Here is a 21,095-nt window from a genome sequence, read left to right as displayed (position 1 = left end):
TATAATATCCAACTCCTCTTAGAGAAAAATGTACTTTGCTGTTCTTCCCAAGGCCCAGAAACAGAGGGAAAGGAAGCTCCCCAAGCAAACAAAACAATTCCGGTTGAATCCCACTCTAGCTAGCACCCTGAACACGACAGCATGCAGGGATTTCCCAGGTGGGTCTCCATGTGGGTCTGGGAATACTCTCCTTCCTGAAACCCCAAGGAGCCACTTCTTGTCAGTGTGGGAAACACTGCGAGATGGACCCACCATGTGACTGGCTAGGTGTTTGACGGTTTCCCTCAAGGATGGAGATTTTTTTTATAGCAGAGCCTTCATGAGGCTATCAAATAAGACCTTTGCATGATGAGAACACTGCTCAGCTCTCAGAATGAAGGGTGAGGTTACTGGTCCTGCAGCTAGGAAAATGGTTTTACTACCAAATGAGGCATATTTGCTGTGCAAATCGTAAGAGAGAGGGGAAGGGGGGAGAGAGAGAGAGAGAAACCAATTCCAGCAGTGCTAGTTTTGCAAAATTGCTTTGTCCTCTTTGAACTGCTGTTTACTACCAAAAATAAAAATAAAATGCACTGACAGGTGCTTAGGTCTTCTGGGAACTATGGGAGCAGTGAGGGTCAAACATTTCCAGGGCTGTTGCTGCTAGCTAGCCTTCCTTACTAGGTGGGGATCTATGTTTCTTTGTGGGGTTTCAACCTGTGATTTAGAATCCTAGAATCATAGAGTTGGAAGAGACCACGAGGGCCATCCAGTCCAACCCCCTGCCAAGCAGGAAACACCATCAAAGCATTCTTGACATATGCCTGTCAAGCCTCTGCTTAAAGACCTCCAAAGAAGGAGACTCCACCACACTCCTTGGCAGCAAATTCCACTGTCGAACAGCTCTTGCTGTCAGGAAGTTCTTCCTAACGTTTAGGTGGAATCTTCTTTCTTGTAGTTTGAATCCATTGCTCCGTGTCCGCTTCTCTGGAGCAGCAGAAAACAACCTTTCTCCCTCCTCTATATGGCATCCTTTTATATATTTGAACATGGATATCATATCACCCCTTAACCTTCTCTTCTCCAGGCTAAACATACCCAGCTCCCTAAGCCGTTCCCCATAAGGCATCGTTTCCAGAGCCATGCAGAAACGTCTGTCAAGGTCAAATGCCTGTGCATATTCTAAAGTCACTGAGTTCTTAGCACCTGATGCCTATACTTTGAAGAAGAATAGCTGTTTTCATTTCAGAATCTGCTCATAATTCTGTTTAACAAGTAACGCCCTCATCTTTTCGAAATGTGCAACCAGGCCTACAATCCCAGTGGCTTAGGGAAGAGCTATTTCCAGAACACATGCATTCCTGCTGACTTATGGATGATAATGATATCAGTATCGGGGGGAGAATCTTGAGCCAGGGAGAATCTTGGAGGTGTAGGTCTGGGCAGCCTGGATGGATGAATGGACTTTTGGGGAGTCACTACTGATTTTCCCATAAGAAATGACACATATTTCAGATTTTAATGTCTCTGTCTTAATTATGGCTGGGATAATGTGAGGGACCCAGGTGGCGCTGTGGGTTAAACCACTGAGCCTAGGGCTTGCTGATCAGAAGGTCGGCGGTTCGAATCCCTGTGACGGGGTGAGCTCCCGTTGCTTGGTCCCAGCTCCTGCCAACCTAGCAGTTCGAAAGCATGTCAAAATGGAAGTAGATAAATAGGAACCGCTACAGTGGGAAGGTAAACGGCGTTTCCATGTGCTGCTCTGGTTTGCCAGAAGCGGCTTTGTCATGCTGGCCACATGACCTGGAAGCTATACGCCGGCTCCCTCGGCCAATAATGCAAGATGAGCGCGCAACCTCAGAGTCGGTCACGACTGGACCTAATGGTCAGGGGTCCCTTTACCTTTACCTTTAATGTGAGCATAAAAGGGTAGTGAACAACAGGGTTGTTTAATTATTAGGGGGAGAGTGTATGTGAAGCAGCCCGAATGCTCCTATGTGCTATATAAACGCTAACTTGATATTCCTATTCCTGTTAGGGTGTTCTCAATAAGAGAACTAGGATCAGTATAAATCTCAATACAGTATGCAAGGTTTCAAGCTTACACATAAGGCTTTCTCAGTCTAGATGCCTGGTAAGGGAATTTAAAAACAAAGGAAAACAGCTCTCTACATTTCCACATCATCTTGTGAGAAAATTCACATGCACTTTAATACAGATTTCCCCCTAATATATGCATTTTTGCCTTCAGTTCTGCACGATATACGCATTTTTGTGAAGCAATTTCCCTTAATATAATGCAATTTCTAATCTGTGCAGTTAAATGCACGCTTCACCCTACAGTGTGCAATCTGGTAGACATCACTTAGCTAGAGAACCGCATTGCAAAATTCAGAGAAGCACAAATTTCGAAGGATGGCCGTGATTCAGTTTGATATTGTTTCAGGAAGAGCAACTTGGGCAGGTTGACCTTTCAATGCGAAACGAATCAAATCTCTCCCGCAACCTTGTTAACAACTCAAACACACATTAATGACCTCCACGTGCATGATGCTTTCTGATGTTTGTCCTGGCTGCTGCTTGCTATGCTGGTTGAGCATATCTCTTCAGGCTTTTTTCTTTCTTTTCACTCAGCATCACAGCTTCCACCTCCCATAAACAAGCCAGCTGTAAAAGGGAAAGCAGATTCTTATCAGGCTGCCATTTGCATCCAGAGCAGCTTTTGGCTGTTGCAGAGCTGAGCATGTGGTCCCTGGCTTTGCATTTCTTGTGGGAAGAGCCAGCAGTGGAAGGCTTTGGTAATGTTCACAACACATCGACCATCCTCAGAAATCCACACCCTGCTCCAATCAACTGACTGCCTGATAATTCAGGGCAGATTTAAGGCCCCTCTAGACTGCTGGGGTTCTGTTTTGTTTGCATGTGTACCTTGCAATATGTCGTTGCTGCAATTATAGTGCATTAATGGTGGATTTATACATACTGTACGTTGTTCCACTTCATCAGTTGCTCTGCACATAGCTTCCCCAATGGCACTGCATTCGCAGGTGGCGCTGTGGTCTAAACCACTGAGCCCGTTGGGCTTGCCGATCATAAGGTGGGCAGTTCGAATCCGTGTGACGGGGTGAGCTCCCGTTACTCTGTCCCAGCTCCTGCCTACTTAGCAGTTCGAAAGCATACCAGTGTGAGTAGATAAATAGGTACCATTGCAGCGGGAAAGTAAAGGGCGTTTCTGTGAGCTCTGGCATTCGTCACAGTGCTCCGTGTTCCAGAAGCAGTTTATTCATGCTCTCCACATGACCAGGAAAAGCTGTCTGCCACCCTGGTGGTTATGACCTATTGAGGCATTATCACTTAAAACATTGAGGGAAAAGGGACAATGGCCAACATACAGAGAACTATTGGTAGAACAGGAAGGGAAACTTAAAATGAAAGAATACAAAGAAATTAAAGTGCCCCTCCAAAGCTGGTTGCACCACAGACAGTTAAAGGATGTTTTTAAAGAGGATAATAAAAAAGGCTTTTCCTACTCTGTTTCCAAATTTCAAAGGGAAGTGATAGAAGGAAATTCCAAATTGTTAAAGAAGACATATAACATCCTTTTGGAGTGGGAAACTGAGGATGAAGAAGTAAAGTCAGTGATGATAAAATGGCCACAAGATATAGGTCATAATATACAATTCAAAGATTGGATAAAATTATGGAAAATAAATTTGAAATTTATGGATTGCATACTGTTGAGGGAGAACTACATGAAGATGATGTACAGATGGTATGTATCAACGCTTAAACTGGCAAAAATGAACAGAAGAAGTGTTGGAGATGTGAGGGTGAAGGTACTTTTTACCATATGTGGTGGGAATGTAAAAAAGTAAAAACATATTGGGAAATTATATACAATGAATTGGAAAAAAAACGTTGAAAATATCATTTGTTAAACAAGCAGAAGCCTTCCTGTTAGGAATTCTAGGTCAAGATCTGCCAAAAGAGAAGAGGACATTATTTATGTATGCTACTACGGAGGCAAGAATTTTGGTAGCACAAAACTGGAAGACTGGAGAAATTCCAACAAAAGAACAATGGCAAGTGAAATTGATGAACTATGCAGAGATGGCAAAATTGGCGGACAGATTACGGGAAAAGGACAACAGAGACTTCGAAAAAGAGTGGGAACATTTTATAATATATTTGCAGAAACAAAATAAGAATATGGACTTGATGGCATGACTTAAACAAACATACACACACACACACACACACACACACACACACACAACATTTAAAACAAAGAAGAAATGATATGGTGGATTGGTTGAAACAGCAGTATTTGATAAAGGGGAAACAAACCAGAGTTGGGGGAAGCCCGGGAAGGAAGGGGCGAAGATCTGTAATATGTATGTTATTGATATGAGATGTTTGTTTAAATAGAAAAGAAAGTCAATAAAAATGTTTTGGGGGTTTTTAACGAAAAGCTATCTGCAGACAAGCGCCAGCTCCCTCAGCCTGAGAGCAGAGATGAGCACAGCATCCCACAGTTGAATTCAACTGGACTTAACCGTTCAGCCGTCCTTTACCTTTACCTGCCATCTGGAGAAGCATTCTTGTTCTATAGTGCAACAAAAGTGGGACGCAAAAGTCCCCCGGAACATTTGTGGTATGAAACGTTAGGATTTCTATAGAAACCAATGGGACCTGCACTGTTTGGAAACGATGTAACATATCCGCCCCGAAATTTTTTGCTGATACAAATTGAAAGCAGGATTGCGTATAACTACCCCAGTACCATGACGAGTACAAATAATCATGAATGCACGATAAAAAAGAGACATTCTGAAACGAAGAAATAGTTCCCAAACCCATATCTGCAGCTACTGTAAAATGAATTCTGGGGAGATATGGGGATTTTCCAGACCGTCATTATTTTCGGGGTGGAGGGGGATTCACACACACACACACGTGCAAGTTCAGGTTGTGCAATTAAAGTGGATTTAGCAATTCTGTTGTGAAACAGAAACGGTTCCCCAAAAGATCGGACAAGGAAAGTGATGGGAAAATCCACTGTGAAGTGTTGGATATAACACTTGCTTTGATGCACGTCGTCCAGCTTTCCTGCAAACAAATTGGGATGAATGCTCAATAAACAGATCCCCTGGAAGCGCTCATATGCAAAGGAGGGGGGAAAGATGGAAGGTATGTAAGAGAACGAGTGATTGGGGAAAGAGTCCAGCAGTCCAGCCCCCCCCCCCAAATCTCCTCTGCAACTCCTCGCCATTGGCCATCCAGCAGCTGCATGCAGGGAACTATTATTATTTATCACACTAGTCGGTTGCTTTTTCTTGCCCAAGGAAACTCAAGGCAACTTGCAACCAGGCATATTTGCTGAGATAACACGTTGGCCCCACAAGCCCTTTCGCCCTCTTGATGCCCCATATAAAAATCAGAGCTGGTTCAGGCTTCATATTTTGAACTCAGGTGCAAAAAGGACCTGAGCTTACATAGCAAAACAGAAACCTGGTTTTGCCCGTTGCGAATGGGGCACACTGGTTTTAATGGTCAGACTTCTCTGCAAGAAAACAAAAACCCTACAGAGAAAGGGGTGGGGGAGAGGGAGAGAGAGAGTGATGCTTGTGTAATGTAACCTGGAGGCTAAAACCAACCCTTTCTCAGATGTTGCAATATGTGGATAATAATATTGACTGTTTTAAAGGATTACTGAGACTGTCCTTGTGCTCATATACTTATTTAAGCTTATTTCTGCAGCCAGAGTGGAGAGGTACTTTCTTCTTTTAAAAAAGGGCAGCGAGGACAGACAGAAACACAAAGCCTTGATTTTTCAGGTGCTGTATTCTAAACCAAAGATCAAAGTCCATGCTTTTGCAGTGCCATTATAAACATAGATGGCATGATACTGGTAATGTTATCTTTGGCTGGGAGTATGTAAAGCCAAACTTTATAATAGCACTTATTAACAGTAGGTAAAATTGCTGTGGTGCGTGGACTTTGATCCTTGCATAACCATTGGCAATAAGCAAATGGAATGGCATTATGTACCTAGCAAATTACAAGTCATGGCGTATAGGGCTGGGCAATATATTGATATATCATCCAAAACCTGTTTGAAGTCCATATCATGATATCGGTTTCATAATTTTTGACCTGGCAATGTGTCACAGTGGTCGGATGGGACTACTTCAGAGTAACGACTCTCCACCGCTCTGCATTTTATCTTTTTATTGGTGCTGCGTATTTACAGTGCTAAAGGTAGAGCTATTTACAGAGACACATCTTTTCAGCTTTCATCAGAACCTCCGAATGGCTTTTGGCGCGTCTTGCGCCAGCATAACAACTTGGGGAGCCCCATCCTCTTTCCCCGACGCTTTCTGCGAAGTTCCGGAGTTGGGGGGATGGGTCTGCCCCCCCCCTCTTTCCTCCTTCCTGTCCCACCTGGGACGCTGGCTCTTCTACCCTGCCAGAGCCTTGGATCCCACTTCCTGTTTCCCCACTGGAGCTGGAGCTCTCCCTGCTCTCAGTCGTGCTCTGGGCTGGGCTGGAACTCAGGAGGGGAGGGGCTTCGCGATACCCCTTGCCCCTCACACAATGTATCGCAAATCATGGTGTGTGTGTGCGTGTGTGATGCAAAAATCACAATGTGGGAAAAACCGTGAAGCCAGCCAATGCCTCTACATAGCTCCATCCTTATTTCAGACATCGTGATATATCAGTATATTGTGATGTTTAGCTGGTGATATACCACAATGTTGAAAAACGGGTACCACCCAGCCCTAATGGTATATCATGGCTAGAATTAACTTCTGTGGTCTCCTCCAGATTGTCAGTATTTTGCACAAGAGATATTCCTGTACGTATGCGTAATAAAAAGTGCTCTGTTACCCTACTTCAAACAATCCACAGTGTGTGTGTGTGCGTGCGCATTTTTTGTAATTTTGAAAATGGACTTTTGCTGTTAGGAAAGTGATGAGGATATGCACTGAAAAGTGTCAGATAAACAGTTATTAAACAGGAAGACAGGCAGCCAACACACAAGCAAATCAGGGTGAATGCTCATTGTCCTATAACCTCCTTGCAAACATATCAGAGCAAATGGTCAATAAAGAGCGGAAATATTTCTGTAAACTTCCTGCAAGCAAATCAAGATGAATGCTAGATAAACAGGTTGCCTGGAGGAGCCTGAAGGAGCCCACAATCATTGATGCCTTTGAGAGCATTACCATTGGTAGTAGCAGGGATCTTATTGTGTTAACCAACCTTAAAGGCAGATATTTTATACCACAAAGAGTCAGACTGGACCACACACACATACATTTGCAGTGTAACCTTACTGCCACTCAAGACAAAAGCAATTCTACATACCGAAAATAAGACACTGTCTTATATTTATTTTTCCTCAAAAACAAACAAATACGGTGGCTTATTTTCAGGGGATGTCTTATTTTTATTGCATGTCCAGCCTCGCCTCTTCCTTGGTGCCCTCCAGAACTGCGCCCATCACTATGTCTTATTTTCGGGGTATGGCTTATATTGCTCAAATGCTTAGAAATCCTGCTATGGCTTATTTTATGGGTATGTCTTATTTTAGGAGAAACGGTATTGATTTCCCAAAAGAAGACCTCTGAAGTTTTTCACTCTGAAAAATCCTTGCTGCAATAGTTGGTTAGGTGCATCTGAAAATTGCTTTGTTCCCGTGATATCCTTTCAAGTAGCTGAAACCTGCTTGTGAGAGTCCAACAGGTGCTGGAGATTATTTTTACTGCTTAGCTTCTACTGTGGAAGAAGTTCTCTCCTATTTTACGTTCTACCCTCCTCCCCTTCGTACATTTGTGTGACGATTCCCTGGGGACTGGAACCACCAATGAGACTGTGGGGGATCCGCCGGGTGCAATTGCCAGGGAAGGAGCCGCAATCACAAAGGATTAATCTTTTAAAGAGCTTATAAAGTTTCATGAAGGATATTGCCAAGCGCCTTTCAACGAGCCAATTAAAACATCACTCATCTTTTTGATATGCCCATTCTTCAGACTGTCTCAGCTGACTGCCTCGCTGGAAGCAAAAGCCTTTAAAGTTTTATATTTAAACATGGGATTCAAAGGAAGCAGGCGGGAAGGGGGTTGGGTGCAAAACTCGCCATGCATAGTGCTGACCCAGCCTCCGACGCCGATTTCCGACGCCAGCTATTGAGGCTGTGGGGCTCCCCTCCCTTCTGGTTGCTGCCCAGACCTGGTGGCAGAGTCCTACCAGCTGTCCCGCCTTGCTAGCCGCATTGGTTGATTTAAACAAAAAACAATGGTCTAGGTTGCTGGCAATCCTATGCACTGGGAGGTCTTCTGGAGCAAATCCTACTGCAGCTAAGAGGAGATGCAAAAGCTTTATAGCGCTTTTAGGATGGCTCCCATTGATTTCATTGGGAATTGCAAAGAGGGGCCCTCCCAGTGAGTGGCTGTTAACCCTTCATTCTCATCCCTGAAGGAAAGGAAGTCTTTTCATTTTTATTATTTCCTCTTTTAATTTTTTAAGAACGTAAGTGGAGCCCTGCAGGGTCAGTACAAGAGCTTTATCAAGTCCATCTGCCAGGACCCCCCAAACAATATGACAGAGGTTCCTATCCCATGTCTAAGAAAGAAATACTTATTCGAGACTTGCCATGGCACATGTCAAGCTACAGGAACAATCACCAAAGGCACGACTGGAGAGTTTGAGAACGGCATCAGGGCTCCAAGACTGGATAAAAGCTGCAAAGATGTCTTGCCAAGTGGTCGCCCTCCTGCCAACTTTTAAAGGAGGGCTCCCTCGCAAGACTCTTTCATCCTAAGAGACTGGTATGCTCAAATAATAATAACAAGAACAAGTGTCTAAAACATCTGGTGGCCTCCATGTTGGGGATGTTTGTGGTAGGCCATTTTCAGTAACAGCTTGCCCACTTTTTTTTGGGGGGGGGAACAGTCCTAAACCAGCTACCAGCTGACTCCAATCATGCTAATGTAAGGAAATTGGTTTTGCTCTCCTTGAGTGGCTCCCCTTCCTTATTGATCAGAGTTTTTTGCTTGGTGGATGGATGTTTTGGTAGATTGCCGAGGAGAAACATTTCTGCGCACTAATTTCTGATTCATCCTATGATTCATCCTATCCAAGCGGGAAGGTAAACGGCGTTTCCGTGCGCTGCTCTGGTTCGCCAGAACCGGCTTTGTCATGCTGGCCACATGACCTGGAAGCTGTATGCCAGCTCCCTCGGCCAATAACGTGAGATGAGCGCCGCAACCCCAAAGTCAGTCATGACTGGACCTAATGGTCAGGGGTCCCTTTACCTTTACCTTTAGGGTTGCCATATTTCAAGAGGTTTTTGCCCCCCCCCCAGAAATTCACAAAAATAAAACACTTCTGATATGTACAGTATTCTGTACATTTAAACTGGTTATCAGAAATTTCGCATGAACGCCATTTTTGACAGATGAATCCCAGCTATGTCCGGGAAATTCCAGGTGTATGGCAGCCCTATAAGGCCAGGATGAGGGGAGCAATGAAAAACAACAAAATTAAGTGGTATTGCAATGGAAGAATTTTATGATTGCCAAATTAGTTATCCCTGATCTGTCTCTGATTTGCATGTGATGGTTCATAACATAATCTGTATTATTATTTATCCTAATATGATGATGATTATTTATTATTTATACCCTGTCCATCTGGCTGGGTTTTCCCAGCCACTCTGGGCGGCTTCCAACAAAAGATTAAAAATACATTAATGAACACATTTATAGACCACTTCACAGCACTGAAGTATACAGAGCAAAAACAGCAAAACACAGAAACACATGTTCTAAAAACAGCAAAACTCCTAACAAAATCCAGCAAACTCTAAAGCCAAGAAAGCAATTAAATGAGATATACAGCTGACTGTATTTCACAGGCGAGATTCAAGCTCATATGTGTGCATTAACTTTCTACTTTGTCACTCTAGGACAAGTGAGCCGCTTTTAAAACAAACTTTTTTGAGGATGGGAAAGTGGTAGGAAAAGGCACTGAAAAGTGTGGGATGAACAAATGACTAATAGGAATATGTATTAACACCCCCACAAGGAAATCAGAAGGGATGCTCATTATTATATAATCCCCGCCAAAGCAAATCTGAATGGATGCTCAATAAAGGTCTGATACAATCTAAACACACACACACCCCCCCAAGTTTAGGCAAGCAAAGCAGGAAGGATGTTTAATCCGCTCTGGGCTCCTATATGTGCAGTCTGTCCTGTAGGCTTCCCTGGGAGGAAGGGATGTGAATATATAAAATAATAATTACACCACCTGGAAGAACCCTAAAGGACATTTGGAAATGGCCAGAGATTTCTCTCTCTCTCTCTGACACGCACGTGTGCTTCAGATTTCCCAAGGAATGCAATTTCCAGAGGGGTAGCCATGTTAAGTCTCTTGCAATCAAAACAATTCAGCATCAAGCCTCACTTAAAAGCTTTTATGGTCTCTTTACCGTAATACATTTGTTAGGCTTTAAAGGTTGCCACTTATTCCTTTGTTGTATTCTGAAACTCAATGCACTTATTTCCAATATACGGACCAAAACGTTTTGTTTTTTTTCTCCCCAGACTTCTCTGGTTAACTCTCCTTTTTCCACAAAACCTAAAAAGACTTGCAACCCACAACTTATAAGCCAAGTGTATGTATGTTAATTGTTCTTTTAAAAAATAATAACAAATCCTACATATTATTTTATTTGTTTATTTGGGTGGAGAAGCAGGGTATAAATTCAAATATTTGCACACACACAACTGGTGAATAAGTAAATTAATTATATCGCACTCAAGCATACATTTCTGTCCACAAGGACCCTGTGACTTAGGAACACAGCTGAAAACAGCACCTCGATAAACACAATCTGAAAACAGCACCTCGATAAACACTAACCTTGCGAAACCCACTGGAATCTCAGCGAACTCAACGGGACAGCAATAAGATTACTCAATAATAAGCCTGTTTTGGACAGTTTGTCTTATGGCATAGGCATGCTAAGCATTCTAAGCCAGCCACAGGCATTGGATATCAACACCTGCAAGTTAATTTACAGACCTTGATTTGGGCATCCAGCAAGCCAGGAACTTCAGAACACAGTGCAGATTGGAAGGCATGGCAAGTCGTCCCCACGGAAGCGCAAGTTGCAATCCTATGTGTGAGCATCAGTGCATGCGGCTTAGTCACAAAGAGACGAACCCCTGGTCAGGAAGCTGCTCCAGAGCAAAGACGAGAACAGATCCCAGGTTGCGCCTTTGGCTGGCATGCCCGACTAATGATGATCCTGGTCTTACTACTACTATACGTGTACAGACACTGCAGTCCTCAGCATTACTCCAGGCACTATGAGGCCACAGTGAGTAAGAGAGGGGAGGGAAAGAAGCCTTGTGAAAACTTGTGATGATTTGTGCTTCAGTGAGAACTTGCTGGGTATTCAAAATCAGAACACGTACATAGCTCTCTCTATAATTTTATATATTTTAATTTGATTTGGATTATATTTCTATGCCGCTTTTCATTCAGGGGAATCGCAAAGCGGCTTACAAACAGCAAATAGCAATAAGACGATAGAACATAATAGAGCGTCACAAATACAGCGTGAGTTGTGTAGAATAATTTACAGATCATGCGTGAAACAGTTGCAATCTGTAACACACAGTTAGCTCAGCAACAACTAAAAAAACAAGCTAAACGTCACAATTGAAACAAAAGTCACGATTAAACAAATCGATACGGGTGTTTATAATCTATGAAACAATATTAAAAACATTAACCAAACAGCAGCCAAAAGACTAATATACACACACCCTCCACAATTCATAATCTTTCACTCAATTTCTCTAATTATGATCTCAGTAGGAATATTCGGCTCAGGGGTAATGTGAGTTACTGCTGGAAACAGGCCCCAGGAATTAAGTCAAACACAAAATAGGTTGTCTGGAAGCACTGAAAGGCGCAGTCCAAAAGTTGTGCGCCAAGATCCCGTTGCTCCCTAAGTTTGAAATAACCAGACAAGACAGCAGATATAGACTGGGTTCAATTAGGCCACAACTTGATCGCTTACAGGTATGAATGGTTTGGCTGAGGCATCAGGTCAAGCCATTCCCCCTCCCCAGCCCATCTGCTGGGAACACGTCTAAGGATAAACCACCTCTAAAGGTAAAGGTAAAGGGACCCCTGACCATTAGGTCCAGTCGTGACCAACTCTGGGGTTGCAGCGCTCATCTTGCGTTATTGGCCAAGGGAGCCGGCGTACAGCTTCCCTAATTACCTACATCAATGAGGGGTCCCGTTGGAGGAGTGCTATGGTCCTAGCTCTTGCCTAGGCACCAGAAAGAAGCAGCTCCTCACAGATCTCGTCACTGGGATACCCTTAACCAAGGAGGAGCAGGGAGAGGCTACAGCCTCCCATCGAACTAAGCCTAGGCTTACCCAAAGCCTAACCGCCAACTGAGTCTTCTAAGGCTCACCGCCAAACCCTTCACATGTCACCTGACCATGGAAAATAGGCAAACTTCCTGGCTCTACCCAGGTGGCTTCTGTGGCCTCCAAAAAGTGCTCCCAAGCCCAAATATGTATGCTTGCCATTTTTGACCCAGTCTTTTCATTGTTTGGTTGATAAGAGTTAGTTGCTCCTTTCTACCTGCCTCCTCGCAGCCTGATTGATTGTGACAACATAGCAAACACCACAGCTGCCATTGAACAAGGAGTGGTCCCTGCCGGCAAGGCCCCACTCTCTCCGTGCAGCAAATCAAGTCCAAAAAAGAAAACATCCGGAGGCTCAGCAGCTATAATTAGATCCTTGGAAGGTATTGCAGTTGCAAGAAAGAGGGAAGGATTTTAATTACACCGCATGGCTGATGCAGCTTTGTAGAACTAGTTCTGTAATGGCCAGCTCTGTTGCTGCTTCTCTAGAAACCACAGCTACACCCTAGCTGTGACTTTCCATGCAATGCCGCGTTAGAAACAGGTGATTTACTCCTTTTAATTTCCGGAGCAATGAATCGTAGATAATAATTTCAGCTCAGAATCAGGCCAGGCTTAAGCTCTATAATGTACCCTTTCCTAACCTGGCTTCCTCCAGATGTTTTAGCTGGGGGCTGATGGGAAACTGAAGTCCAAACATCTGGAGGGTGACAGGTTGGGAAAGACCGTATAATGTGACTTCCCCATCAAAGAGGAAGATGCTTGAGGAATGTTGATGTTTGCAAATGTTGATAGCCAAACAGACTTCCTCACCTCTCAGAACTAATGTGTAGTTTTGAAATTAGCTATCCGGCAGAGTTTGCAATGGAGTTTGTGCATAGCTGCCAAGTTATCCCTTTTTTAAAGGGATTTTCCCTTATGCTGAATAGGCTTCCTCGCGAGAAAAGGGAAAACTTGGCAGCTATGAGTTTGTGTTTAAAATTGTGCATTTGGAGAGAAAATTTGTTTCAGAATACATTCTGGAGGGGAAAAAACCAATTTATTTTATTTGTTTTTAATTGTTGTTGTTATCTCTATTTACAAAATCGATAATGACGATGTCTCAGATCATCAATGAACTTATTTCCATATCAGCACGATTTCACACAATTGCAGAGCATATTTGGTCCTGATGCGGATGAGGAAGGAAGCGCAAATCCCTTCACACTTCCTTTTCCTCTGCATTTCTGTCATATCTAAAACAGACATCTTCTTTCCTCTCCCCAAACTGACAGAGAAGGGCATACATTGCCTCATGCCACATGCTCAGGCAAACTCCAAGGAGCAAATAAAGACATCCCAGTAGACGTGACCACAGCATTATGAGACCACAAAAATGTAACCAACTAAGAGCGATCAGCACAGACGCCGTTTATTACCATATAAAACTGGGATAAACAAGGAGCAAGGGTGTTGGGCCAAACAATGGATCTGTAATGAATTCAAAGAAGGATAATTGTTTCACATGGCAGTAAAACCAAAATGCCGCTTTAGATGTAGTGACCACTTCTTTTCTGAGTGTGTTGCCCGTGCTTATTGCATTATGCAGTAAATGCGGTTAATTCCTCATGCACAGCTTTTATTGTGGCATGGCATAAAACCCAAGTAAGAATCTCATGCCTGGATTAACCATAGCGAGAGAACACCCTCTTTGTATAGATTCCAGGCATGTCCAACTTTCAAGAGACGGAGATCTACTCCCACTATAAAAAAAAACTGGCAGTGATCTTCCAAAGTTGTTGAGCTTTTTTTAGGAAGTCAACATTCCGGGGGGGGGGGGGTGTCCCCATGATCTACCAGTAGATCGCGATCTACCTGTTGGACAGCCCTGGTACTATAGAAAAACTAGTACTGTTTGCTTCTTCCACAGAAATTCTCCCACTCCCGAAACAATATGTACTGCACCTCCATTTCTTTTCTACGGTGCATTCGTTTTACACCACAGCAAGAGAGTGCTTCAATCCACTTTAATCGCTCAAACTTACTTTTCTTCCCATGTCCTTGAACCCACCAAAAATCAGGGAGCGCTGAGTTCAGACATCATCTCTGCCATCAGGGGTGCCAACCGCAGAGAAGCCATTCTCTCTCTCAGCCTCAGCTTTGCATCTGCACTGGCATGCAGAATTGCTATAAGGGCTGCCACAAGGCAAAGTCTATGATCCACTCTGAACACACACTCTGCAATCCAACACATGTTTACTCAGAAGCAGTCTCAAAGGGTTCAGTAGGGCTTGCCCACAGCAAGAAAGCATGCATAGGATGGCAGGCCAGCATGCTATATGCACATAAAGTATTACTGTACTATTGAACACAACCTCTCTTTCGAAGCAGGACACCTTAGTCTGAGAATGGCCAAGGTCGGCATCTTGGGAGTAATCATAGAATCGTAGACTTGGAAGATACTCCAAGGGTCATCTGTTCCAACCCTCTGCAATGCAGGAATGTAGAATCTCTATACATTAAGCCACACCATTCCTTATATCATTTAATTATATCCTCCAAGGAACTCAACGCACCTCCCCATCGCCAGACACATTTTATCCTGAACAACAAACCTGCAGGGTATATTTAGCTGGGAGATACTGACTGATTCGGTGGCAGCCAGTGAGCTTGGTGTGCAGGACAGGATTTCAAACGGCCTCGGTCCAGTATAACTGAAGGAGTGTCTCCATCCCCAGCATTCAGCCTGGACACTGAGGTCCAGCTCCGGGGGCTTTCTGGCACTTCCCTCACTGCGAGAAGTGAGGTTACAGGGAACCAGGCAGAGGGCTATCTTGGTAGTAGTGCACGCCCTGTGGAACGTCCTCCCGTCCAAAATCAAGGAGATAAACAACTATCTGACTTTTAGAAGACATCTGAAGGCAGCCCTGTTTCGGGAAGTTTTTAATGTTTGATGTTTTATCGTGTTTTTAATATTCTGTTGGGAGCCGCCCAGAGTGGCAGGGGAATCCCAGCCAGATGGGTGGGGAATAAATAAAGTATTATTATTATTATTATTATTATTATTATTATTATTATTATTATTTTTAAAATTCTGATTTGGCCACAGGTTCCAACTGGAATTTGGACCTTGGGAGCGGAACATAACCTAGGCTGTGCCCTAAGAGGTTTGCCTATATCAGACATATTTTGAATTCGTCTATAGCCTTGCCATGTGCGCGAGGAAAGAGCTTAGAAGTGCATTATACCTTCAATGCTGATTGGAATGTGTGAACGTGATCAAAGGCACCCCCCAGCTGCCGAAGTGCAGGGCATTAATTTGCTGGAAATATATTGACACAGAACTCTTTTTCACCCCACCCCCCTTCCACTTATTAAAGCAATAACGTTTCGCCACATGGCAAAAGCATTCCCAAGGGATTAGCCAGCCGGTTGGGTTTAATGTATCTCTTGCCATCACTCAGGAGCTGGTTAATCCACAAGCAAACACTTTCCTACCTTGATCTTGAGGATTTGCGAACGTCACGCCCCCAAATACCACCTGGCTTCAAAAGGTACGAAGTCAAACCCGCAGAGCCAAATTGGTTTTGGAAACATGAAAGTTTTTGAAACGTGGAAGAAGAAGAGGGGCTACCCACCGGGAAAGGGCCACGGCAGCAGCGTGACCCTAAGTACTTATAGGGGGCAATTTGCCCACTGCATGTCTTGCAGGATTTCTACAGATGTGGGAATCAGTCTCAGGTCTATAGGCTTAGAAAACAGAAGTAGGGGGAAGTAGGGGGGGGGACATAACCAGGAAGGCATGTTAGCACCCATGAACTGCAATAGCAAATCCGTACCCCACAACTATCCTGGAAAAACCAGGACATCCTGTTTTTATCGCAAGAGAACAGGGGCCATTTTGGTTGTCAGGATCACATGCAATTTCATGGCATGGTTCCCCCCTGAAAAAGCGCTTTTGGGGGCCCCACGATCTTGTGTGGTGCCCCGAAATGCATGTTTTTTGGCACCATACTGGAAAAAGTGGGGTTTTGGGGGGGTGCGGAAGCTGCATCACAAAAGATCATGGCAACTAAAATGGCCGCCATGCTCTCGCGGTAAAGAACAGGAAAATGGCTTCCCAGATTTGGGCTTCAAAGTGCTGCAGGGTTTGGGAGTCTCTGCCAGTGCCAGATTTATGTACAGTGGTACCTCTACTTACGAATAACTCTACTTACGATTTTTTCTACTTAAAAATGGAGCTCCATCCGCCATCTTGGATGTGGGTTAGATAGGATTTTTTCTACTTACGAATTTTTAGATAGGGTTGCTTCAACTTACGAATGTTTTCTCCCAATGCATTCCTATGGGAATTTTTCCGACTTACAAATGTGCGTTCGGAACGCATTAAATTCGTAAGTAGAGGTACCACTGTATAAGCTAAACAAGCTATAGCTTAGGGGCCCCACTCTCTTGGGGGCCCCCAAAAAAATTAAAGGAAAAAAACCTGGATGTACATTTCCCAAATATAAGATTTTTTAAATAAAAAACCTACATACAGCAACAGTGTTTTGAGTTGTGTAGGCTCCTATTGTGTAAGTAATCGGCCCCGCCTGCTAGCCTGCTCCCTAAAATATCACTGGTTTGCTCATTTCTATATATAGAGTGCCTACATTCTGCATGGACTAGTTGCATGGCAACATGTGCAAATGGCTTTGGATACCTATTAGGTCCATAAATTACCATACAGCACACATTCAACACAAAAAAACAGCAACAATTTGTTGTTGACAAAGGGCAGCTGGACATAAAAAGGGCCCCATTACCTTCAGTAGCTTAGGGCCTCATCAAACCTAAATTTGGCCCAGGACAATGCCCATCAGTGTTGAGGATGGCCTCATCCACACTTATTGTTTGCCCCAAGCTCCATGTCTAAGCGCTCCCCCCCCCCCCCGGCCTAGGAAAACCCTGCCCTTTAACACTGAATTGGAACAAATAGCAATATGAGTTTTCTGCGGGTTGAAGTTTGCTCCGATTCAACAGTAAAGAGTGGGTTTTTGCAAGGAAAGTGCTGGGCGGGGAAAGGCGCTTGAACATAGAGCTTTAAAGAGCAGCCCTCTGTCTAGAAACAAAGCACAAAGGGAAGTCTAGATGAGTCCAATATTGAGCAAGATGGACCAGTGGTCTGACTCAGTGTAAGGTAGATTCCTACATTTCTAAGAATTCATACGGGAATGAACCCATTCAGAGACATTTTTAAGCAACGTAAGGGAAAAGCTCCACAGCCAACAGCTAAAGAAATTTATTTCCTGCCTACTGAAAAATCAGAATCACCTAACCATTTTGACAGCACTATTTCATTATTAATTTTTAAAAAATAATGTTTCTGGCCTTTATGGCTGTGAAGAGAGGCTTCACATTTCCCAGGGTTGTCAGGTGGTGAAGGAGACTTTATAGCTCATTTCTTTTCTTGTTGGTTACCTAAAGCAGAATAAATTATGCAAAACTAGGGAAATGCTTTACTTGCGTAATTTATACTTGGCACAATTTTATCTTTCCCCAGTTTTATTATGTTTCGATATACCGTATGTTGTAAGCTGCCCAGAGTAACTGGGGCAACCCAGTCAGATGGGCAGGGTATAAATAAAAGTATTATTATTATTATTATTATTATTATTATTATTATTATTATTAAATAGGATATCTCTATTTTCATTAGAGAAATGTCAGAGGGTATGATATAGCAGTTATCTGCAAATCATCATGACTTTTGTCTCTGACTAGGGATCCACTTCCAAGACTCTAGGAAAATCAATATTCCACTAAAGAAGAGGTGAAGGATGAACTATAAGTTTGGCAGCAGACCCAGCTCTGGGAAGCTGGATGTTTTCCAGAGGAAGGTTGCAATTTGCAGTGGAAAAACTGTAGGTGGGAAGGATGCTTAACCCTTTTCCTGGCTCCTCTTTCCCCTGGCAACCTCTCCCGTTGCCGTTGCCACATTCTTGCCACCTATAGTTCTGTTTGCTGCATCCTGAGGAGCAACTGCTCTGGGGAGGGGGCCGTAAGCGAAGAACAGAAGGCAGGGGAAAGGGTTAAATCCCACCCTCCCATCTGCTACTTTTCCAGTACAAACCATCCCATCCCTGCTTTGCACTGCAGCTGTTAATGTTCCCTAGTTCAGGGGTCAGCAACCTTTTTCAACTGTGGGCTGGTCCACCGTCCCTCAGACCACGTCAAAGTGCAAGTAGATAAATAGGTATCACTCCGGCGGGAAGGTAAATGGCATTTCCGTGCGCTGCTCTGGTTTCGCCAGAAGCGGCTTAGTCATGCTGGCCACATGACCTGGAAAAACTGTCTGCAGACAAACATCGGCTCCCTCGGCCAGTAAAGCGAGATGAGCGCCACAACCCCAGAGTAGTTCGCGACTGGACTTAACGGTCAGGGGTCCTTTACCTTTTTTTAAGAATAATTGTGGTGCCTCCTTCCTTTTTGGCTGGTTTTTCTGCCTATGCAAAGCTCTCATTTTAAAAATTTATTTATAATTTTAAATAGTTTTATGTAAGCATATCAAGGCAGCTCCCAACACACGAACCACAGCAAAACTGGTCCATAAACGTCGGTAAATCGTACACATCAAATCTCTCCAGCACTCTCTTTTGGCGCTCGTTTTTAGGGAGTGCAGCGGCCGCAGACGATTCTCATGCTCCCCTCCTGTCCCTTGGTAACCTTCGTAACAAAACCAGCCTGAATGGCTTCAGAAGTTATTCAGGCCAGAGCAAATGTTGCTCGTGTTCTATCTCCCGGGTAACTCAGAAACCTTCCAAGAATGAAGTCGCAGGCGCGAAGCACGGAGCAGGGACAGAGCTGGCGAGCGGTAACCTACTGTCTCCCTCGCAGACAACAAGGCCCCAGTGTCAAAGCCACAGGACCAAGGGCACACACGTACAAATGTGCGCGCACGCAGGCGTACACACACGCACACACGCACACAGATACGAGATGCCCTGAAAGAAAGGCACTCAAAAAACCATCTAAATGCCTCTTGCAAGCAGGTGGCTGAGTTTTGAAGAAAGAAAAACACAAAGACACACACACAGAGAGAGAACAAGCAATCTGGCCTAGCCAGACATGGGATATCTTCCTGCTTTTGTACCACCCAAGGCAATTTAAGGATCCCTTCGTTTATTTATTTCGCAAATGTGTGAACGACTTCACTGCCCAAAGCCATCCAAGCGGTGTGCACTAAGCTTAAAATAAAATGGGAAAATTCTTAAAGGCGTTCTTACACATTTGAACACCATTTTTTAAATTAAAAAAATCCACAGCGATTGCTTCATTAATAATTACATCACTCCTCAGGGAAAGCCTTCTTAAAGAAAAAGATCTTCAGTAGGCGGCAAAATAGCATGACTTTGGACGCCAGTCCAAATTAGGTTAGCAACGGATTCCAGAGGGCTGGAGCCACAACACTAAAAGCCCACCCAGTTTCTAGGACAAACTAAGTGCACCTCTAGGGCATGTGGTGAAGTAGCCAGGCAGAGATATATGGGGTGGTGCAGTCCCTTAGGTCATCTGGTCCTATGCTGCTAGGGCCACAATCCCATGCATGCTTACTGGGAAGTAAGTCCCAGTAAGCTCTGTGGGCCTTGTTTCCAAGTCAACATGCTCAGAATCAGACTCTCTCCTTCTTAACAGGTTTTTGAAGTGATTTTGCACACCTTAAAGGTAAAGGTAAAAGGACCCCTGACAGTTAAGTCCAGTTGCAGGCGATTCTGAGGTTGCGGTGCTCATCTCGCTTTACAGGCCGAGGGAGCCGGCGTTTGTCCGCACACAGTTATTCCGGGTCATGTGGCCAGTATGACTAAGCCACTTCTGGCGCAACAGAACACCAAAACCAGAGCAGCGCACGGAAACGCCATTTACTTTCCCGCCGGAGCGGTACCTATTTATCTACTTGCACTTTGACGTGCTTTCCAACTGCTAGGTTGGGAGGAGCAGGGACTGAGCAACGGGAGCTCACCCCGTCGCGGGGATTTGAACCGCCGACCTTCTGATTGGCAAGCCCAAGAGGCTCAGTGGTTTAGACCACAGTGCCACCCGCATCCCTCTTGCACACCTTACATGTGTATAAAAGCTGGCTTGGGAGTAGAACATACCTTTCCCCAGTTGCATTGCATCTCCTTTCTCAGAACAGATGCAAGAAATCTCTTCTTTAAAGGGCAAAACCTGCTGCAAGTATGTGTCCTGAACAAAGGGATTAGGAACTCAGGTTATAAAGACAGGGAGAAGGGAAATTACACTGGTCCGCCTGGAAAAGAAGCATGGGACTTTAGGCAGAAAACCTGGAACCCTTCAAATGCAAACAGAGTCATGTCTTTGTCAAAATTCCTCAATATACTTTTTAAAAAGATTGAAGTTAATACATGCCTTATTATTCCGCTTCTGCATTAAAAAAAATGTTTGAAAGAGCTCCCTTTCTGTTTTGTTTCCTGCCTGTTCTTTTGAAGAGCCCTTATATAAATATTGCTTTACACTCAGGCATAGAATCACAGAGTTGGAAGGGACCCCAAGGGTCATCTAGTCCAACCCCCTGCAATGCAGGACTCTGTTGCCCAATGTGGGCCTCAAACCCACAATGCCGAGGTTAAGAATCTTGTGCTCTGCTCACCTTCTATAGTTTAAGCATGATCAAATAA

At 44.1% G+C, this 21,095-nt stretch overlaps 1 protein-coding gene across 6 annotated transcripts in view; it reads right to left on the bottom strand.

Annotated features, from left to right (window-relative positions):
* Positions 1-21,095, bottom strand: part of SHROOM3 (shroom family member 3) — a 232,742-nt gene that overhangs the window by 107,183 nt on the left and 104,464 nt on the right. The window contains exon 1 of one of the 6 annotated variants that reach the window (XM_060278380.1): positions 2,517-2,566. The exons of the other annotated variants lie outside the window; for them this stretch is intronic. The gene's annotated coding sequence lies outside the window, so the exon portion shown is untranslated. Of the gene's footprint in view, positions 1-2,516; positions 2,567-21,095 lie in introns of those variants that run through there. 6 annotated transcript variants of the gene reach the window in all.

The sequence above is a fragment of the Zootoca vivipara genome, chromosome 9 (assembly GCF_963506605.1).
Source record: "Zootoca vivipara chromosome 9, rZooViv1.1, whole genome shotgun sequence".
Lineage (NCBI taxonomy): Eukaryota > Metazoa > Chordata > Lepidosauria > Squamata > Lacertidae > Zootoca > Zootoca vivipara.
Note: the sequence above shows the minus strand (reverse complement) of the source record. Positions and strands in the feature narration are given on the sequence as shown.